The sequence below is a fragment of the Phyllostomus discolor genome, chromosome 5 (genome assembly GCF_004126475.2).
Source record: "Phyllostomus discolor isolate MPI-MPIP mPhyDis1 chromosome 5, mPhyDis1.pri.v3, whole genome shotgun sequence".
Taxonomy (NCBI): domain Eukaryota; kingdom Metazoa; phylum Chordata; class Mammalia; order Chiroptera; family Phyllostomidae; genus Phyllostomus; species Phyllostomus discolor.
In genome coordinates this window covers 98,746,587-98,766,187 of record NC_040907.2, presented here as the reverse complement: position 1 = coordinate 98,766,187, position 19,601 = coordinate 98,746,587, and positions in this window count along the sequence as shown.

Below are 19,601 nucleotides of genomic sequence, written 5' to 3'. Positions count from 1 at the left end.
GGAAACCCTCACAGTCTCACTCTCCAGGGGGCAGCCTGCCACAGACAGCTGGGACCCCAGGCATGGCCCTCCAGGACTTACTGAGTTCCATACTGTCCCAGTAGAGTCATCAACACTGTAACCAAACAAAATGAAGTTTGGCTGACTGCTGACACAAAAGCCAAATTTGTGAGGCAGACATTGGTTCAAAAGAAAAGGTTTTATTAAGGTGCTGTACAACCTGGGAGGATGGTACACTCCTGTCACAAAGGCCATTGTCTCTTTCTGCTCAAGCCTGTAACTCTTATAGGGATAAAGAGGGAAGACCTTTCCTTCTATCCAATTATCTTCCTAGCTTTTGGCATGCTCAGGGTCCTATCCATTTATCTTTCTGGCTTTCTGTGTACACTCAGGCCCTGTCCATTCATATCTCTAGCTCTCTGCGTGCTCAGTGTAAGAACCTTCCCCTGCCACCATCTTGGCTAATATAGAGATGCCCCAGTGGTTTGACTGACCTTCTACCATAACAGAGGAATAAGAGGTCCAGGGAGAGATTTGTAATCCCAAATTAAAAGAATATTTTTTAAAATAATACTTTCAGATATGTAGTTAATGTTTAGATGTAACTGTAAATTCCTTGAATAAATGACTTCTTTCAAACTCAGAATTTTCTTTTACTATTAATAAATTGTGCCCTCTTCTATCCAATGTAGCCTCTTTATTCAAAGATTTTATTACTTTTTAAAAAGTTCTGGCTTTTTCTAGCTTAAGTTTTAGAATCTAGATTTTCATTGAAGTAGAGGTTTTTATTTATTATACATTTTAAAGGCATGGGTGTATTTAAGGGTTCCTCCTTCACTGACTTAATCATAATTGGCTGAAATATTTTTACAGAATCTGATAAAGCCTAAATTTGATGATAATGTGAATTACAGAAAGGTTCTTCTTGATCTAAATAGTTGACAGTCTATGAAAATTAGTACAGCTGGAGGCTAAGTCATATCAAAAGTTAATGCAAGAGTTTTTAACTTTGCAGATTTTTATGACTCAGGCATTTAGGGAGTGACAAGTCAAAACAGTAGCCAAGAATCTCAGCAGGTCCTTAATGAAGACTTGTCTCGCACACATAATTTTTCCAGGCTTTTAGTTCCTCTGAGAAAAAATTCTGAAGGGCCTTTGCAATTCACCGTTAATTTTAAACTTAAGTTGGCTGAATAAATGATTTACTGTATTTTGCAGTGTATAATGCACACCCATGTCTTTGACCCAAACTTTCAGAAAAACAATCTTTCATTTTAATTTTTAAAAATTTAATCTTTATTATATTTTCTCCATTACCATTTAGTTCCTTTATATTCCCTGCCCAGCAATCACCACACTGTTGTCCATGTCCATGAGTCCCTTTTCCTTTTGTTCAATCCCTTCCACCCCAACTAGCTGTCCTCTGTTCTCCAGCTATTAGTCTGTCTCTGATTTGCTTGCTAGTTCAGATTGTTAGATTCCACATACGAATGAAATCATTTAATATTTATCTTTCTCTGACTAGCTTATTTCACTTACCATAATGTTACCAAGATCTATCCATAATGTTGCAAAGGGTAAAATTTTCTTCTTTTTAATGGCCAAGCAGAATTCCATTGTGTAAATGTCCCATAGTTATTTTATCCACTCATCTATTGATGAACACTTGGGCAGCTTCCATATCTTCGTGATTGTAAATAATGCTGCAATGAGCATAGAAGTGCTTATGTTCTTTCAAATTAGTGTTTAGGGTTACTTTGGATCTATTCTCAAAAGTGGGATTGCTTGGTCAAAAGGCAGATTCATTTTTAATTTTTTGAGGCATCTCCACACTGCTTTCCACAATGGCTGTACCAATGTGAATTCCCACCAACAGTGCAAAAGGATTCCTCTTCCCCCACATCCTCCCCAGCACTTTTTGCTTATTGATTATTGATGATAACCATTCTGACAGGTGTGAGATGGTATCTTATTGTGGTTTTAATTTGCATTTTTCTCATGACTAATGATGTCGAGCATCTCTTCATACATCTATGGGTCATCTGTATGTCCCCTTTGGAGAAGTGTCTCCCCAGGTCCTTTGCCCATTTTTTAATTGGGTTGTTTGAATTTTGGTGTTGAGTTTTGTAAGTACTTTATACATTTTAGATATTAACCCCTCATCAGTTGTATCAATGAATAAGTTCTCCCATTCTGTGGGTTGTTTTTTAATTTTGTTGATTTCCTTTGCTGTGCAAAAACTTTATAATTTGATGTAGTCCCATTTGTTTATTTTGTCTTTTGTTTCCCTTGCCTGGGAAGATGTATCTGATAAAAAATTTCAATGAGCAATGTCCAAGATTTTGCTGCCTAAGTTTTCTTCTAGGGTTTTTATGGTTTCAGTTCTAACATTTAAGTCTTTGATACATTTTTATTTTATTCTTGTGTGTGGTGTAAGAAGATGGTCTAGTTTAATTTTTCTGCATATACCTGTCCAATTTTTTTCTAACACAATTTATTGGGTAACTGTCTTTAGCCCATTGTATGTGCTTGCTTCCTCTGTCAAATATTAATTGAATATAAAGATGTGGGTTTATTTCTGGATTTTCTATTCTGTTCCATTGAACTATGTGTCTGTTTTTATGCCAGTATCAGCTTGTTTTGATTACTATGACCTTGTAGTATAGTTTGATATTAGGTAGTGTGATTCCTCCAACTTTGTTCTTTCTCAGGATTGCTGTAACTATATGGTGCTTTGTGGTTCCACGTAAGTTTTTTAAATATTTACTTGAGTTCTATGAAATGTGTGATTGAAATCTTGATAGGAATTGTGTGGCAGCTATAGATTACTTTGAACATTATGGATATTTTAGTGATATTACTTCTTCATATCCATGAACATGGTATTTGCTTCCACTTATTTGTGTCTTCTTCAATTTCTTTCTTTGGTGTCTTAAAATTTTCTGAGTATAGGTCTTTTATATCCTTAGTTAGGTTTATCCTTAGGTATTTATTCTCTTTGAAGCTATTGCAAATGGGACTGTTTACTTAATTTCCCTTTCTGCTAGCTTGTTATAGGCATAAAAATGCAAGTGATTCCTGGATATTAATTTTGTAGTCTTCTGCTTTGCTGAATTCATTAACCAGTTCAAGTAGTTTCTTGGTGGAATCTTTGGAGTTCTCTGTTCAAGGTATCAAGGTATCATGTCATGTGCAAATAAGGACAGTTTTACTTCTTCCTTTCCAATTTAGATCCCTTTTATTTCTTCTTCTTGTCTAATTGCTGTGGCTAGAACTTCCAGTACTATTTTGAATAAGAAAGGAGAAAGCAGACATTCTTTCCTGTTTCTTATCTTAAGGGAAGTGCTTGTAGTTTTTGCCCATTGAGTCTGTTTTTCACAAGGAGTTTGTCATATATGGACTTTATTGTGTTTAGGTAAGTTCCCTTTATTTCCACTTTGCTGAAAGTTTTTATCATAATTGGGTGCTGGATTTTATCAAAGCTTTTTCTGCATCTATTGATACAATCACGTGGTTTTTATCTTCATTTTGTTTATGTGGTGAATCACATTTATTAATTTGTGAATGTTGTACCAATCTTGGATTCCCAGAATAAATCCCACTTGATCATGGTGTTATGATCTTTATGATGTATTGCTCTATTTGGTTTGCTAATATTTTGTTGAGGATTTTCGCATCTATGCTCATCAGTGATATTGGTCTATAATTTTCTTTCTTTCTTTTCTTTTTCTTTTATTTTGCAGTGTCTTTCTAGTTTTGGAATTAGAATAATGCTAACCTCATAAAATAAGTTGAGAACCTTCCCTCCTTTTGATTTTTGAAATAGTTTGAGAAGGAGAGGCATTAACTTTTCTCAGAATGTTGGGAAAAATTCGCCTGTGAAGCCAACTGGTCCAGGGCTTTTGCATTTTGGGAGTTTTTGATTACTGATTCATTTTCGCTAAGTATAATCTATCTATTCACATTCTATGATTCTTTCTGATTTAGTTTTTTAAGATTGTATTTTTCTAGGAATGTATCCATTTCACCCAGGTTTTCCAGTTTGTTGGCATATAATAATTGTTCATGATATTTTCTTATAATCCTTTGCATTTCTTTGGTGTTAATTGTTATTTCTCCTCTTTTATTTATGATTTTATTTATTTGAGTCCTTTCTCTTTTTTTCTTGATGAGTCTGGTTAAAGGTTTTTCATCTTGCTTATCTTTACAAAGAACCAGCTCTTGAATTCATTTATATTTTGTATCACTTTTAGATTCTATTTCAGTTATGTCTGCTTTGATATTAACTATATCCTTCCTTCTACTCACATTGGGCTTTGTTGTTTTCCAATATCTAGTTCCTTAAGTGTGAATTCAGATTGTCTATTTGAGCTTTTTCTGGTTTTTGTGTTTGTTGTTGTTTTTTAAGATAGGCCTGTAATGCTATGAATTTCCCTTTTAGGATTTCTTTGCAAGTGTCCCCCAAATTTTGGATTTTGGTCCTCACTTTCATTTGTTTTCATTCAGGTATCTGTTGATATCGACAAGTCTTCCTCTCATTGGGTTGTATTCAGTTTTTAAATAACAGGTAAGCTTCCATGTGTAGTTTTTCAGTGGGTCGTGATTGGTTCTGGTTTCATAGCATTGTGGTCAGAGAAATGCTTCATATGATTTCAATCTTCTTAAATATTGAAACTTCTTTTTTAGTCCTACCAGTGTTCTATCCCAGACAACGTTCCATGTGCACTTGGAACATGTGCAATAATTCTGCTACTTTGAGGTGAAATGCACAGCAGATACCAATGAAATCCATTTGTTTTAGTGTGTTGTTTAAGGCTACTGTCCCCTTGTTGATCTTCTGCCTGGAAGATCTATCCATTAAAGTCAATGGGGTGTAAAATCCCCAACTATGGTTGTATTTTTCTTGATCTCTCCCCTTATGCCCATCAATATTTGCTTTACATATTTAGGTGCTCGTATGTTAGGTGTGTAAATGTTTAGTAGAGTTATATCCTTTTGTTGGATTGTTCCCTTTATCATTATGTAGTGTCCTTCTTTGTCTGTTACTATAACCTTGGTTTTAAAGTCTATTTTGTCAGCTATAATAACTGCTACCCCAGCTTTTTTTCTTTTTTATTTTTATGAAATATCTTTTCCTAACCCTTTACTTTTAGTCTGTGAGTATCTTTCAATCTAAGATGGGTCTCTGGGAGAAAGCATATATATGGATCTTGTTTTCTTATCTAGTCAGCTATCTATGTCTTTTGGTCAGAGCATTTAAGCCATTTACATTTAAGGTGATTATTGATAGATAAGTATGTAGTGCCATTTTATTGTTAGACTCTTTTTCTCTGTTATTTTTTCTTTTTTCTCCTTTTTTTCTTCTTCTTAAAAGAAGTCCTTTAACATCTGTTGCAGTATTGGTTTGTTGTTAACAAACTCCTTTAGCTTTTTCTTCTCTGGGAAACTTCTCATTTATCCTTCAGTTTTAAATGTTAGCCTTTTTGGGTAAAGTAGCCTTGGTTGTATGTCCTTGCTTTTTATAACCTTGAATATTTCACACCACTCACTTCTGGCCTGAAATATTTCTTCTGAGTAATTTGATGACAGTCTAATTGGTGTTCCCTTGTAGTTAAATACCTGCTTTTCTCTAGTAGCTGTTAGGATTCTATTCTTATGTTTAAGTCTTGTCATTTTGATTATGATGTGTCTCAGTGTAGGCCTCTTTGGGTTCAACTTGTTTGTGACTCTCTGAGCTTCCTGGACTTGTGTGATTTTTTTCCTTCACCAGATTAGGGAAGATTTTGGTCATTATGACTTCAAATTGGTACTCAATGTCTTGTTCAGTCTCTTCTCCTTCTGATATTACCATAATGTGGATGTTGTTATGTTTCATGTTATAGAAGATGTTTCTTAAGCTCTCCTCATTTTTTAAAATTCCTTTTGTCTCTTTGCTGCTCTGCCTGGGTGTGTTTTTTACCATGTCCTCCAAAATAGTGATTTGATCCTGTGCTTTATCTAACCTATTGTTTATTCCTTCCAGTGTATTATTTATCTCAGATAGTGGATTCTTTATTTCTTATTGATCCTTTTTTATGGTTTCTATGCCTTTTTTCATACTGTTAAATATTTTTATAATCATTACTTTAAACTCTCTATCTGATAAATCCTTACTTCCATTTCATCTAGTTCTTCTGGAAAATTTTCTTGTTCTTTTATTTGGAGTCTGTTTCTTTATCTTCACATTTTGGCTGCTGCTTTGTTTTTTCCACCTTAGATATTAAACTAATCGGCCATTAAATTGATCATTTTGTTAATCTAGATGATCTGTAATCAATAGTCAGGACTAAGTACCACAGGGTGGGTCAGAGTAATTCCTGTAGGTGGAGCTATTACTTCCCCTCAGGCTGTTGTCATTCAGAGGGGGTGCTATGCCTGAGAGAGATGGCTCCTACAATATGGGAAATGACTCAGCACATGGGTCTTGGTGGCTGTTCCCTCAGTTTTCTCCCCAGTGCCACCAACCCCAGACTCTCCTCAAGTATCTCTAGTCTACTCTGCTCTCCCTTTGCCAGTGCCCACAGTAAGTGTCTACAAATGAAATTTTGTGCTTTGGTCCTTTAAAAGGCTCTCTGAATTTCCAGCCATCTCTCCCTGGTCATCAAGAACCCCTGCTTCTTTTCACAGCTGGATGTTATCTGGTTCCTTTCTGGCTCTGATGCTGTCAGCTGGGGAGCCCAGCATGTGGTTTAGACCTTACTCTTCTCAGGGGGAGCCCCTCCCCTCATTAAATATTCCTCTAGCACTTCAGCTCCCACCCATGGGAGCCCAGGAAGTCTTCTCATGTCTCCTCCCCACTCCCTACCAATCAGGTTGTGCTGAAGTTTTTTCTGTCTGTATATGACAGACAGAAGAGCCTTACAATCGTAAGGCTCTCTCATCCTCATTTTAATTTCTTTTAATTTAAGTATTATTTATTTATTTAGATACTTGTTTTTTATATTATGAAGGAACTTTAACATTTATTTTTAAACATATTTTGGTAAAAGAAATTTTATGTAACAAATACACAAGAACACAAGAACAGATTCAAGGTACAAGAAATTTTAAAAAGAATTAGAAACATTTATATAGACACTGAATTCGTACTACCCATGTATAATGTGCATCCTTATTTTTTCCCTCAAAATTTTGGGCAAAAAGTGCCCATTATACGTGACAAAGTATGGTATTTAATATTCCGTAGCTGGTTGATGGATGGAAATTAACAGAGTCGTATTTGCATTTTCTGTACACCTGACTCCTAGTGCTACCATTGGTATTTGGATAGACAAAAGGAGCAAAAAGAACTAGACACTAAGATTAATACACTGGATAATATAACCTACTTACTTCACCAGGAAGCTACAGCTTTTACACTCCAGAGGGCCATAGAATTGTTAGGTTAAGGGAATTAACACTCCTCCCTTATCCTCTCCAGTACTGGATTCTTGGTGGGGTGCAAGGAGAGGCACTGGACCATAGAGGCCTGTCTAACTTGGGGGTGTAAACCCATTCAAAGCTCATGAAAATTTGAGAAGTGTTTTGGTTCTTTTAAAAAGTGCCTGTCTATCCTAAACTCAATATAATTCCTGGGGAACAAAGAAGTTCTATGTCTTGCTTGTGACCTGCACTTGCATATTGCACTTGCCTATTCTGTCTGTGGCTCATTGCTGTACAAATTCACATGTAGGCTCCATTAGGGGGCCTGAAATGGACTTCAGCTGGAAACAGATGCTAAGCTTGCTGAATGAAGGACTGTACTATCTGGGCAGTGGCCTTCATCCTGGCCTGACTGAAGACAAGACAGGACATTTCCTATAGCAAGACAGATGGAGATGGGACATTGGGAAGTCAGGGGGAGAGCCCCATTAATTGTATATCATCAATAAACCATACCATAGAGCCACATCTTCCTGTGTGGGTCTCAAGGCATTCTTTTCCTTAGATATCACAAGAATCCCACTTCCACTGATAACACCAGTACACATTGCTTTTTACTAGAACTCTTTGCAGGACATGGGAAACAGAGTGGTAGATGATCACTCACAAACAAGAGTTAGATTCAAAGATTCCCATAAGCAGAGAAGTCCAGGACCAGAACAGGCTAAATGGAGGTATCCAGGATGTATTACTATAGCAGGGGCAGGCAGGAACCCCCAAAGGGGTGATTTGTAATGGAGTCCAGAACTAGGGGTGTAAGGGAATATAGGATATCCCCCATAGACTGGCTGGGAGATGGGACACATGGCAGGGCCATTGAGAGTTATTTTGCATATCAATAATAGCAGACTAGTCTTCAAAACTGTATACAAAAATGGTTATTTTGCTTGTGAATAGCAGGCTAGCTAGGGAGATTGGTGTGACTTTGACACTTGATATAACTGGAATGCAACTTCCCCTGGTTATATCACCTACCCGCGTGAGAGCTTGGAGATGGTTCACTCCACACCTCGGGGCCACACATGCCCAGACTACCTATGGCAGCCAAGAAAGGCTGAAAATATGAGAATCCTAGCAGGTGTAGCTGATTGTGGAAGAGGGAAATGGGGTTATGGAGGAGGTTCCAGTCTTGGATTTTAAACTAAAGGCAGGTTGCCATGTGGGAAGGAGGCAATAGGGGAAACAATGATGGGAGGACAATGTGAGACCATGTGAAAATGAAAGGACCTTCACTGGTGGGCCATGAGGAAGTGCCACTTACTTTTGGATTAAGAACTGGAGATCGGGGTGACAAAGCTGATGGTGCTAGGGACTGCAGGAGACCTGCCCAGCTGAGCCCACATTACTAGGGGGAACCAAGAATCTAGCTGAGCTACAGACTTCCATTTCTTTTTCCTGAGATACAGTACCCCTGACTGGCCTGGTTGGGCAAAGTGGAGGCAGGACTGTTTGTGTGTTTGTGGTGTTTTAAAGGAACTTGCGACTTTAATGGTGATATTCTGCCATTACTCTAAACCTGTATAACTTTTGAATAAATAGTTCCTTTCTTTTTCACCAAACTCTGGCATTGAGAGCTACAGTTCCTGACACGTGGTGGTAGACAAAGAACCCACAGTGACAGGAAGGCCCTGGGGGAGGGGGCTTGTTTTGGTGACATTATCTGGGCCTCCCCTGAGGGTTCATTTAGTAATATTAATGCTTTTCCCTAGAAAGTTAAAATGGACAACATAAATGGATCAAGAAAATGCAACTTTCTCTAGTACAGGACCACGAGAAAAGGGAGATGAACATGACTAATTGGGGATACAGTAATGGGTATCTGAGCCTACTAAAATTTCAGGAGGAATAAGAAGGTGAATTATGTGCTCTTGTGATTATTTTAGGCTAACAGGCTATCCTAAGTAACAGATAAAAAGTTCAAGCTTATGCAGAAATTTATTCAATGGGAGATTATAAGCAAACACAAACCGTACCAGCTTTGAGATATTTATATCAAGGTCTTGGTAGTTCTAACAGAAAATGGAGAAGTAAATGTCATTCCAAAACAAAAAAAAAGTTAAATCTATAACTAAGTTGAATGTCTTACAGTCAGAGTAATTCTATTTTATAAAGCACTATTATAATCTTTAGCTGAGAATGCTGATTTCTGGAAGGAAGGAAGGAAGGAAGGAAGGAAGGAAGGAAGGAAGGGAGGAAGGAAGGAAAGAATAGAAATTTTGTAAGAGGCAGAAAAGAAATGACTTTATGCTGGCTTTCCATAATGTTGTGAATCTTATACAGGAGCTAAAAGATTGTGTATGCCCCAAACAAACAATAAGCATACCAATAAAAATACTTTAAATGTTTTAAAATAGGCAACATTTGATAAGATATCTGCATGTTTGGTTTATTTTCCCCATCATATTCAAAAGTAAGGTATGATGATTCATGTGCAGCACTGTTCAAAATTTTAATATCTTTATAACCAAACATATTAATCATCTGCCATAATGGGATCATCAATCCCTAATATCAAGGTGGAGGTGATTGGTCTTTTGCATTGATGGATGAAGTTCATAGATATTTAAATATATGGCAATAATGTATTAATTTGGCTATTATAATTACCTTAAACGTCAGTAAGTTCAAGTTCCAGGTCTAATATATAGGAGCATTTTCTCTCAAATGATGAGCAGAAAATGGTGGAGGGATGTCACATCAAAATAATTAAAACCAAAGCCTTGTGTTTATTAGGCTTAGTAAACACGATAGTAGGGTAGACCTGCTGTACTAGGGTAACATATTCTTTTTCATTATTGAAAATATTCTACATATTTGCATTATCTGTCACTCTGGAAGTTATAAAATATTCTCCAATAGAGTTTCTATTTATTATTTTTATCACACAAAACATGTATTTGGTCATTGTCTCTTGTTCATTGCAGTGTTTGTATAATACTTGGTATTCCCTGAGTGCCTTTTATTATTCATAACAAATCCTTTACATTACACTTGAGTTTAGGCTGATGAGGTGATTTAGACTGTGGTCCATAGGCAGCCTCTGTATGGGACTAGTCACCAGGAAGGCTAAGTGATTAGGGGTTGGAATTTTCATTCTCTTCCACTGACCTCCAGGGAAGGGAGAAGGGCTGGGGATTAAGCTCTATAAAAGCTCTTAAGATTTGAAAAGCTTCCAGCTTGGTGAACACATTAAAGATCTTGGAGGGTGGTACACCCAGAGAGGGAGTGGAAGCTCCAGGCCCTTCCCCAATACCTTGCTCTATGAATCTATTCCATTTGTCTATTCCTGAGTTGTTTATAATAAGTTAGTAGCCATAAGTAATCCATTTTCTTGAGTTCTGTGAGCCATTCTAGCAAATTATTGAAACTGAGTAGGGGAACATGGAAACCCTCAATTTCTAGTTTATTTATCAGAAGTACAGGTGGAAACCTTGAACTTGCAGCTAGCATCTGAATGGGATTAATTTTGTGGGATTGAGCCCTCAACCTGTAGGATGTATACTAAGTCTGAGTAGTTAGTGTCAGAATTAAATTGAATTGTACGGCATCCAACTTGTGTCTAGAGAGAGAAATAATTGGTATGTGGGTGAAAAGAAACATAAATTTGGTGTCAGAAGTATTGTTAATAAAAATTGATGCAGATACCAGCCTGCAGTGTCTAAGGCATTATGGATGAGATGAGACAAATTTGCATGGACGACCAAGTCCTCTGGAGATAAAAGGACAGCACAATCACTCTCTCAAGGGGAGAGTGAGCTGACCCTTGCCTTGAAAAACTTTTATTCGCTTCCTAACAGCATACATCAAAGAAGGTTTTCATTCATTATGCTTAGGTTTGCTTTAGGTAATTACTTTTTACAGATAGCAACAAAAAGATGTTACTGATTACTTCTTAAAGATTAAGAAGGAAAAAATGTTGCAAATGCAAGGGACCATAAGAGTAATTGGTCTGGTTATACTTCAATCTTTGGGAGAATTAGCACAGACTTCAGGAAGTTACTTTAAAGATATACAGTAAGCATTTTCTGCCTCAACTCAGGGTGAGGGAGTTTTAGCAAGAGCAAGTCTCAAAGCAGTCTAGTTATAATGCAGGTCTGATTTCCCACAGGAGAACTGATTCATGAGTTTGGCATCCTGTGTGCTGCCACGTGCTTATGGGCTTTCCCATAGGGCTGAGGTACATTGGCCATCCCAGGTGCACAGGTTCCCTATAAAAAATAGTTCAGGCAAGCATGGTAACATTACCCTTTTTTTTTACAGGTAATAGAAGTAAAGCTTACAAAGTTGAACTGATTAACCCAAAGCATAAGCCATGGTGGGTGCCCATATACCAGGTTCATGCCTTATTCTTGATCTCAATGCCATCTCCTTTTGTGCCTCTTATTACTGTAATGAGCTTAGTCTCTGATTAATCATGGGATGACATATTGCATGTCAAAACTGCAGAAATATGACTAGCAGATAGAGACCACAGTAGCCCCAGAATAAAATAAAGTCCATATAAGCTATTTTTCTTAGAAGTTGTACAAAATCTACTTGTTGCTGTTAATTGAAATTATTATTCAAATAATTTTTCAAGTAACTTCCTTCTGTTTATTCCTCAGCACACTGCTGCTGTGGCACAACAGTTGGTTTCTAAAAAAGGAAGTTTGTCTGTACCATACTGTACGAGAAAATACTATCCATGAAACCAGACACATTCAGAGAGAGAGAAAGGGTAAGATCCATAAATTTTAATAAGCAGAAAATTGGCAGAGGCTTGACAATGTTTTGCTAATATTAATAGTGACATCTTCCTTCAGATGACAGATCTGAAGCTTGGCCTGAATTTAAAAATGGCAGGGATGTATGTGTGTATGATTATGTCTGATGAGGGGTTGTGAGCAGTAATTGGAAAAAATCAGATTAAATAGCAAAACCTATACTTACTGCTAGCAGTGACTAACACAATAACCGAGTGGCTTTTTCATCACACACAATGTGTACCTGGTTAGTGACTGTATGAGGCAGAGTCACCTTCTTGCCGTGATTGCTATGGGAATGAAATAGGTACTTGGGGGTATATTAGGTCACACCTAGAAAATGTGGAATGGACAAACTCAGTGATTTTCATCATTTTTATTGTAGCTGCATATTAAATATGTAATTTTTCTAATGATGTTAGCTTCATCTTACTATCTCACTTAAGTATGAGACATTAAGTGCCTTCCTAAAACTGATAAATCCATGCTATGATTTCAACATGGCAGTTCATTTGTATTTGTTTTGAGATAATCTCAGCTTCAAATGGAATATAACTTTAATAGCAAGGTAGATAGATGTTTGTATTCATTTTTAATATGTAAGTAAATACAAAAAAATTTTACCCTGATAAATGACCTTTCTTGATTACTATAACCATACATCAAGGTGCAAATCTGACAGATATTTCTCTTAATATTCTCAATGCTTTTAATACATATAATTCTTGGCACTACTAGCTGCCATTAGTCTCAATGCTAAAATCTAGCTTCCTTGGTGAGCTCCACAAAACCCTCTGTTTTATGTCCCTGGCAGAGTCTCCAGCTTCACTGCTTGTCACTCTGTTACCATGTACTAAAGGCATATGCAGCTTATTGCATTCCCACATCCTGCTATGCTCCCATATGTTTCTAAGTTTTTTAAGGAATCATTAGATTGTGTGCCTGGATAACCTTCTCCCATATTTCTACCTGGCTGACTTCCTCTCAGTCATTATTCAAAACCAGACTATGTGTCATATTCCCCTACCTCCTTTGAAGAATCATCCCTCTCTCTGCCAGGCTGTGGTATGCGCCCTTACTTTCTCTCCCACAGCTACTGCACTTACCTTTGTTATTACAGTAATTATCACACAGTAATGCCATTGCCTATGTCTTTTCCATTGTGGGCCTTGGGAATACAGACATTGTAATTTCGTGACCCTGCTGCTTCATAAAATTGGCATATAATAGTCAATGAAATGTTGAATGAATTAATAAAGTCAACAAACTCACAACCTCCCTTTCTGACATGATATATTAGAGATATGTTTTACAGACCTGTTCAGACCTAAGTTATTTAAAAGTGTTGTCAATCAAGAGGGGAAAACAGATGACCAAATTTTACAAACATACATACATACATACATACAAGGAATGAAAATTCCTAGTGTGTATGGATATCTAATTTAATAAAATTTAAAGCCAAGGAATGGTTTGAGGAGAGTGGCATTATAATTTTATTCTGATTTAAAGATAATTATTTCAAAATATTATATAATTATTAAAAATCATTCTATCAGATATTCTAGATTACAAAGAGAGTCCTGAAATTATGTTTCCACTTAATCTCTCCTTTTTTCTATTCCTTGATGTGGAAGCAATAATATTTTTGAAGGGTTGGTGTGGTTGAAGCAGTATCAGAGTAAGAACTAGCTGAAGAGGGGAAGTGTTGATTGAAATGGCCAAGGTTGGTTTTTAAAGAAAGGGGCAATCTTTACTGGACTATATCATGGTTTGACACAGCACAATACACTCCCATAATACCGTTACTCTCCCAACAGTTTAATTAAACTATATCATGTTTTCTTTTACCACAACCACTACATGTCTTTCTCTCATACCATAATCTTGCCTTCTACTAAGAAAATAAAAGCAGCCAAAAGCAAAACTTCTTCATCTTCCCTTCACAAGACCTAATAAGCCTCTTACATCTGCCAGCCCTCCTATAAAGGAAACAAAGTACCATGTGCCTATCCTTCCTCACTACACAGTGGAAACCATCTCTACTCACTTTTCTATGATTTTTGCTTTTATATTACATCTTATTTTTATTTTTTTAAACATGATCAGTTTCTCTTTTTGCTTTATTTCCATTATGATAATCTTTCATCTTTAAGTAAATACTTGAGCCCTTCCTTAACCTTACAGCACTTTCCAGCCATTACCCCAAACTAAGAGTTTCACATTATGGTTTAAGGAGATAAGAATATGCCACCCCAAAATATCCCACCTTAACATATTTATTTTGAGCTGAAGGCAATTGAGAATGAACACGTGCAAAAATAAGCCATTTGGAGCTTCCCTTATTTGACTAAGACCAGGAACTTCTGAGAAATTAAGACCAATAAATTCGCTCTTCTGAGGGAGTTTTGTAGCCATTAAAAGACAGAAAGTTGGCACCAAGATGGGCCTTTACAGACATACCTTACAAAATGATACCTATCATATTGTTAGAGTTAGGAGTATGGGTATAGGTAAAGTTAGTTTCATCATATATTTATCTCTCCACAATTTACTGCCCCTAAATGTTCAAAACCCTTTTCCTATGCCTTGTCATTTCTCCATAAATGCATTGCCTTTTGTTAAAATGGTATATAAGCCTCCCTGCCTAAACACATTGATGGAGTTTTTATTTTATATCTGTAAAGCTCCCTATTTGAATAGGAAATAATTTTTTTAAGATTTTATGTATTTATTTTTAGTGAGGGAAGGGAGGTATAAAGAGAGGAGAGAGAGAAACATCAATGTGTGGTTGCTGGGGCTGTGGTCTGCAACCCAGCCATGTGCCCTGACTGGGAATTGAACCTGCGACACTTTGGTTTGCAGCCCACACTCAATCCACTGAGCTATGTCAGCCAAGACAGAAATAAATGTTTTTATCTTGTTAATCTGTCTTTTACCAGTTCAATCTGCAGTCACTGACCCAAAGAGAATAGACAAAAAAAAAAGGTATTTTTTCTTCCCTGATACATTTAAACTGCCTTTAAAAATGATATATAATTATTCATTGCATTTTATCATATTCTATTTTTGCCTAACTCATGGTCATTGTTTTTGATTCCACCACCCATGAGTTTGTGTTGCTAAGGCAGTCAATAACTTCTATGTTGTACTTGTCACCACTGTTGACTATTCTTTCTTTAGTTGTCCGTAACAGTGAACACTCCTGGTTTCTATTAACCAGACTGACTCCTTCTTAGTTTATTTAGCTGGCTCCTTCTTTGTTTACTCTCTAAATTTATTGGCTAAAAGGCTTACTCTTAATCCCATTCTCTACTTAATCATCATTTTTCTATATGTAATTTCATCCATAAAATTTTCAAAAGTATTACACGTTTGTTATTGATGCCCATATTTTTATTTTCAGATTCAATATGAATCTCCAACTCACAAATCCAACTTGCCTACTTGAGATCTCCATCTGAATAACTAGAGGTAACACAAACTTAACATATCAAAAGTAGTCACTTATTTCACACATAAAATTTTAAAATTGTCTCCCTTACAGTCTCATCCATCTCAGAAAATGTCTCTACCATTTATCCAGCTGTTCAGTCACAAAATCCAGGAGTCAAGCTGTTGACAGTGGAAATGGGGTCCTTTCACCAAGTTGCAAGAAAAGTATATCTGTGGACCCACTCATGGAAGGTTGAGGTGTTGGAATAAAATTTACTGGGATAGAACTGATAGGCTACCCCCAGGTTCCTGATGTCTCATCCCCATCCCACTGTGGGAAAAGTCCAACCTTGACTTCATTGGGCCCAGAACAAAAGCCAGTGTCCAAAACTTCTGTGTTATGCCAAAACTCAGTTTAGCCTCTGTCCTTGTCCAACTAGCATAGTTTCTGTTTCTGGCTGTGTTCCCCCTGGTGCTGTATTGCCATACATAGGTCTATGTTTGGAGTCCTCATAGTAACCAGGCTGCACATGGATGCTAGGGCCAGATGTGTACTATGGAGAGAGAATGCATGTATAAATAGTGTGAACATGTGTCACTAAGTAAGCAAGAGAAATAGCTTTGTTAAGCTTAGGTTATATTATCTTGGGCTTGGGAAGGACCAGGTATTCTTTCAAACTAACTAATCAATTTCCCAATCTTATGAAGGCTGGTTTTGGGCCCTGCCTGTCATCATTCATTTTATAGATCTTCTGGGGTTCTGTGTCCCTTATCCATCTGATCCTTTTCCCAGGTTAGACTTATCACCTTGTGGTGACCACCTTAGTTTCTACTGTGCATATCTTATAGTAGAAGGACCTTCCCCTTACCCATCACAGCTTCTGTTGTTCATGTGCTTATCTACCCCTGCATCATCTTGGTTTCTACTGGGCACATATCCAGCAGAATTTTCCCTTTATTGTTTATTCCTCCCCTTATAGTCTGCGTGAATGGACCAGTTTTACCCTGGGAGATTGGAAAGCTGGTTCTTCTTCCCTACATGGAGAAAGAGGGGTGTTAATCTCATTGTCATGGCAAGGATGTGATGTCCTGGGGTGATTATAAATGCTGCAGCTTCTAAGTGAAGCCGGCTTATTGTCCAATTCAACTCCCTAGATTTATTAGACTTGATGTCTGATTCTCTTTGTTCTTTTCCTCAAGCTATTCTTTGTCTTTCCATCATTCTCTCCATCTAATCCATCAATAAGTTTCCTACCCATAAAACATGTGTCATATGTGACAACTTCTCTCCACTTCTACTGCTGCTATTCTAGTCTGTGCCAAGAAGAGTTTTGTGAACAAGCCTCCTAATTAATTTTTCTTTTTCTCTTCCTGTTCCACATAGCCGCTGAACTGGTATTTTTAATGACAAGGCAGAGTATGTTTCAAATCTACTTAAAATTTTCAGTGTTTGGCTCTGGAATTTAAAATTCTCTTTTGGAATTTAAAAAAATATCTGTTTTTTACCTGCTTTGCCAACTTGCTCTCTAACAATGGTACTTAGTCTCATAAACTTCTCCTCTTTATTGAACACACCAGTCTCCTTATTCATTAGGGCTTGGGGTACAAGTAGTTTCCTTCTTTTCCTCCCAGACATTTTTATGTCTTGCTCCTTCAGTCATTTGTATTTCAGATCAAATTTGATATTACTAGTGAGCTCTTCCTTACTATGTATTTATTTTAATTTTTCATGTTATTGTTTACATTATTTTTATTATTATTTTCTATTACCATTTATCTCCCCATGCCCTCTTCAACCTCCACTACCCTCCTTCCACTCGCAGTCACCACACTGTTGTTCATGCCCATGTGTTCTTCCTCTTTTTTAAAAAATTTGCTTAGTCTCTCAATCTCCCCAATGCTTACCCCACTGTCAACCTGCTATCTATCTATGAATCTGTCTCTATTTGCTTGTTAGTTTAAGTTAGTTCATTATATTTCACATGTAAGTGAAATCATACGCACTTGTCTTCCTCTGACTCTGGCTTATTTCACTTAGTACAATGCCCTCAAAGTCCATCAAATGCTGTCACAAATGGTAAAATTTTCTTTTTTACAACTGACTGTTAGTCCATTGTGTGAATGTACCATAGCTGTTTCATCCATTCATTTGGTCTGTTTCCAAATATTGGCTATTGTAAATAATGCTGCAGTGAACATAGAAATGAAATTTCATAGTTGTTTGTTTAGCCATCAAACCCTTGTCTGAGGTATCATTGGAAAATATATATACCTGTATAGTTGGTTCCCTTTTCATTTTGCTGATGTTTCTTTAGCCATACAGAAGCTTTTTAATTTGATCTAGTCCCATTTGTTTAGTCTTTCCTTCATGTCCCTTGGTCTAGGGGTCATGTTGGTAAAAATATTGCTGTGTGGAATATCTTAGATTTCCTTGCCTATGTTCTCCTCTAGGACTTTTATGGTGTTGTTACTTATAGTTAAGCCTTTTATCCATCTTGAGTTTATTTTTGTGTATGGTGTAAGTTGGTGGTTGAGTTTCATTTCTGTGCATGTAGCTGTCCAGATCTCCCAGCACCATTTGTTGAAGAGGCTATTTTTACTCCATTTTATGCTTCTGTCCCTTTTTCAAATATTAATTGACCATAGAGCATGGGTTTATTTCTGGGCTCTCTATTCTGTTCCATTGGTCTATGTGTCTGTTTTCTATGCCAGTACCAGACTGTTTTGATTACAATGGCTTTGTAATATAGTGTTGATATCAATTACTGTGATCCCCTCCAACATTGTTTCTCTTTCTCAAAATTACTGAGTCTATTCAGAGCTGTTATGGTTCCACATAAATTTTTGAAATGTTTGTTTTATATATTTGAAATACATCATTGGTATTTTAATAAGGATTGCATTGAATTTACAGATTGCTTTGGTTAGTAAGACATTTTAATGGTGTTAATTCTACCAATCCATGAACACATTATAGCTTCCATTTTTTGTGTGTCTTCCTTAATCTCTTTCTTCAGTGTTGCCATTTTCTGAGTACAAGGTTTTTCACCTCCTTGGTTAGGTTTACCCCCAGGTACCTTATTTTTCGATGCAATAGTAAATGAATTGTTTTATTAATTTTTCTTCCTTTAGCACATTCTTGGTATATAAAATGCCATTGATTGCTGGGTATAATTTTTGTATCTTACTGCTTTCCCAAATTCATTTACTAGGTTTAATACTTTTTCATGGTATCTTCAGGATTTTCTATGTACAATATTATGTCATCTGTGAATAATGACAGTTTTATCTCCTCCTTTCCAGTTTGGATGCCTTTTAAATTTTTCTTATGTGATACTTCTGGCTACAACTTTAGGAACTCTGTTGAATAAGAGTGGTGATGAACGTGGACATCCTGTCCTTTTCTTGATTCAGGGGAACAGTTTTAGTTTTTGCCCACTGAGTGTGATGTTGGCTGTGTGTTTTTCATATATGGCTTTTATTATGCTGAGATATGATCCCTTTATTCCCACTCTGCTAAGAGTTTTGTCATAAATGGGTGCTGGATTTTATTGAATGCTTTTCTGCATTTATTGATATGATTATGTATTTTGTCTTTCATTTTGTTTATGCTATGAGTCACATTTATTGATGAGCTAATATTTGCCAATCTGTATCCCCTGAATGAATCCCACTTGATCTTGTTATATGGTATTTTTTATGTTCTTAGTGGATATTGGCATATAATTTTCTTTCTTTGTAATGTCTGTACCTTGTTTTGAATTAGGATAATACTGACAATGTAGAAAAAACTTGGAAATCTCCCCTACTTTTGAATATTTTGGAACAGTTTGAGGAGAACTAGTGACATTTCTTTCTTTGAGTGATTAGTAAAATTTTCCTGTGAATCCATCTTGTCCATGGCTTTGTGTGCCAGGATTTTTTGGATTAGTGCTTGATTTAATTTGTTGTTATTGATCTACT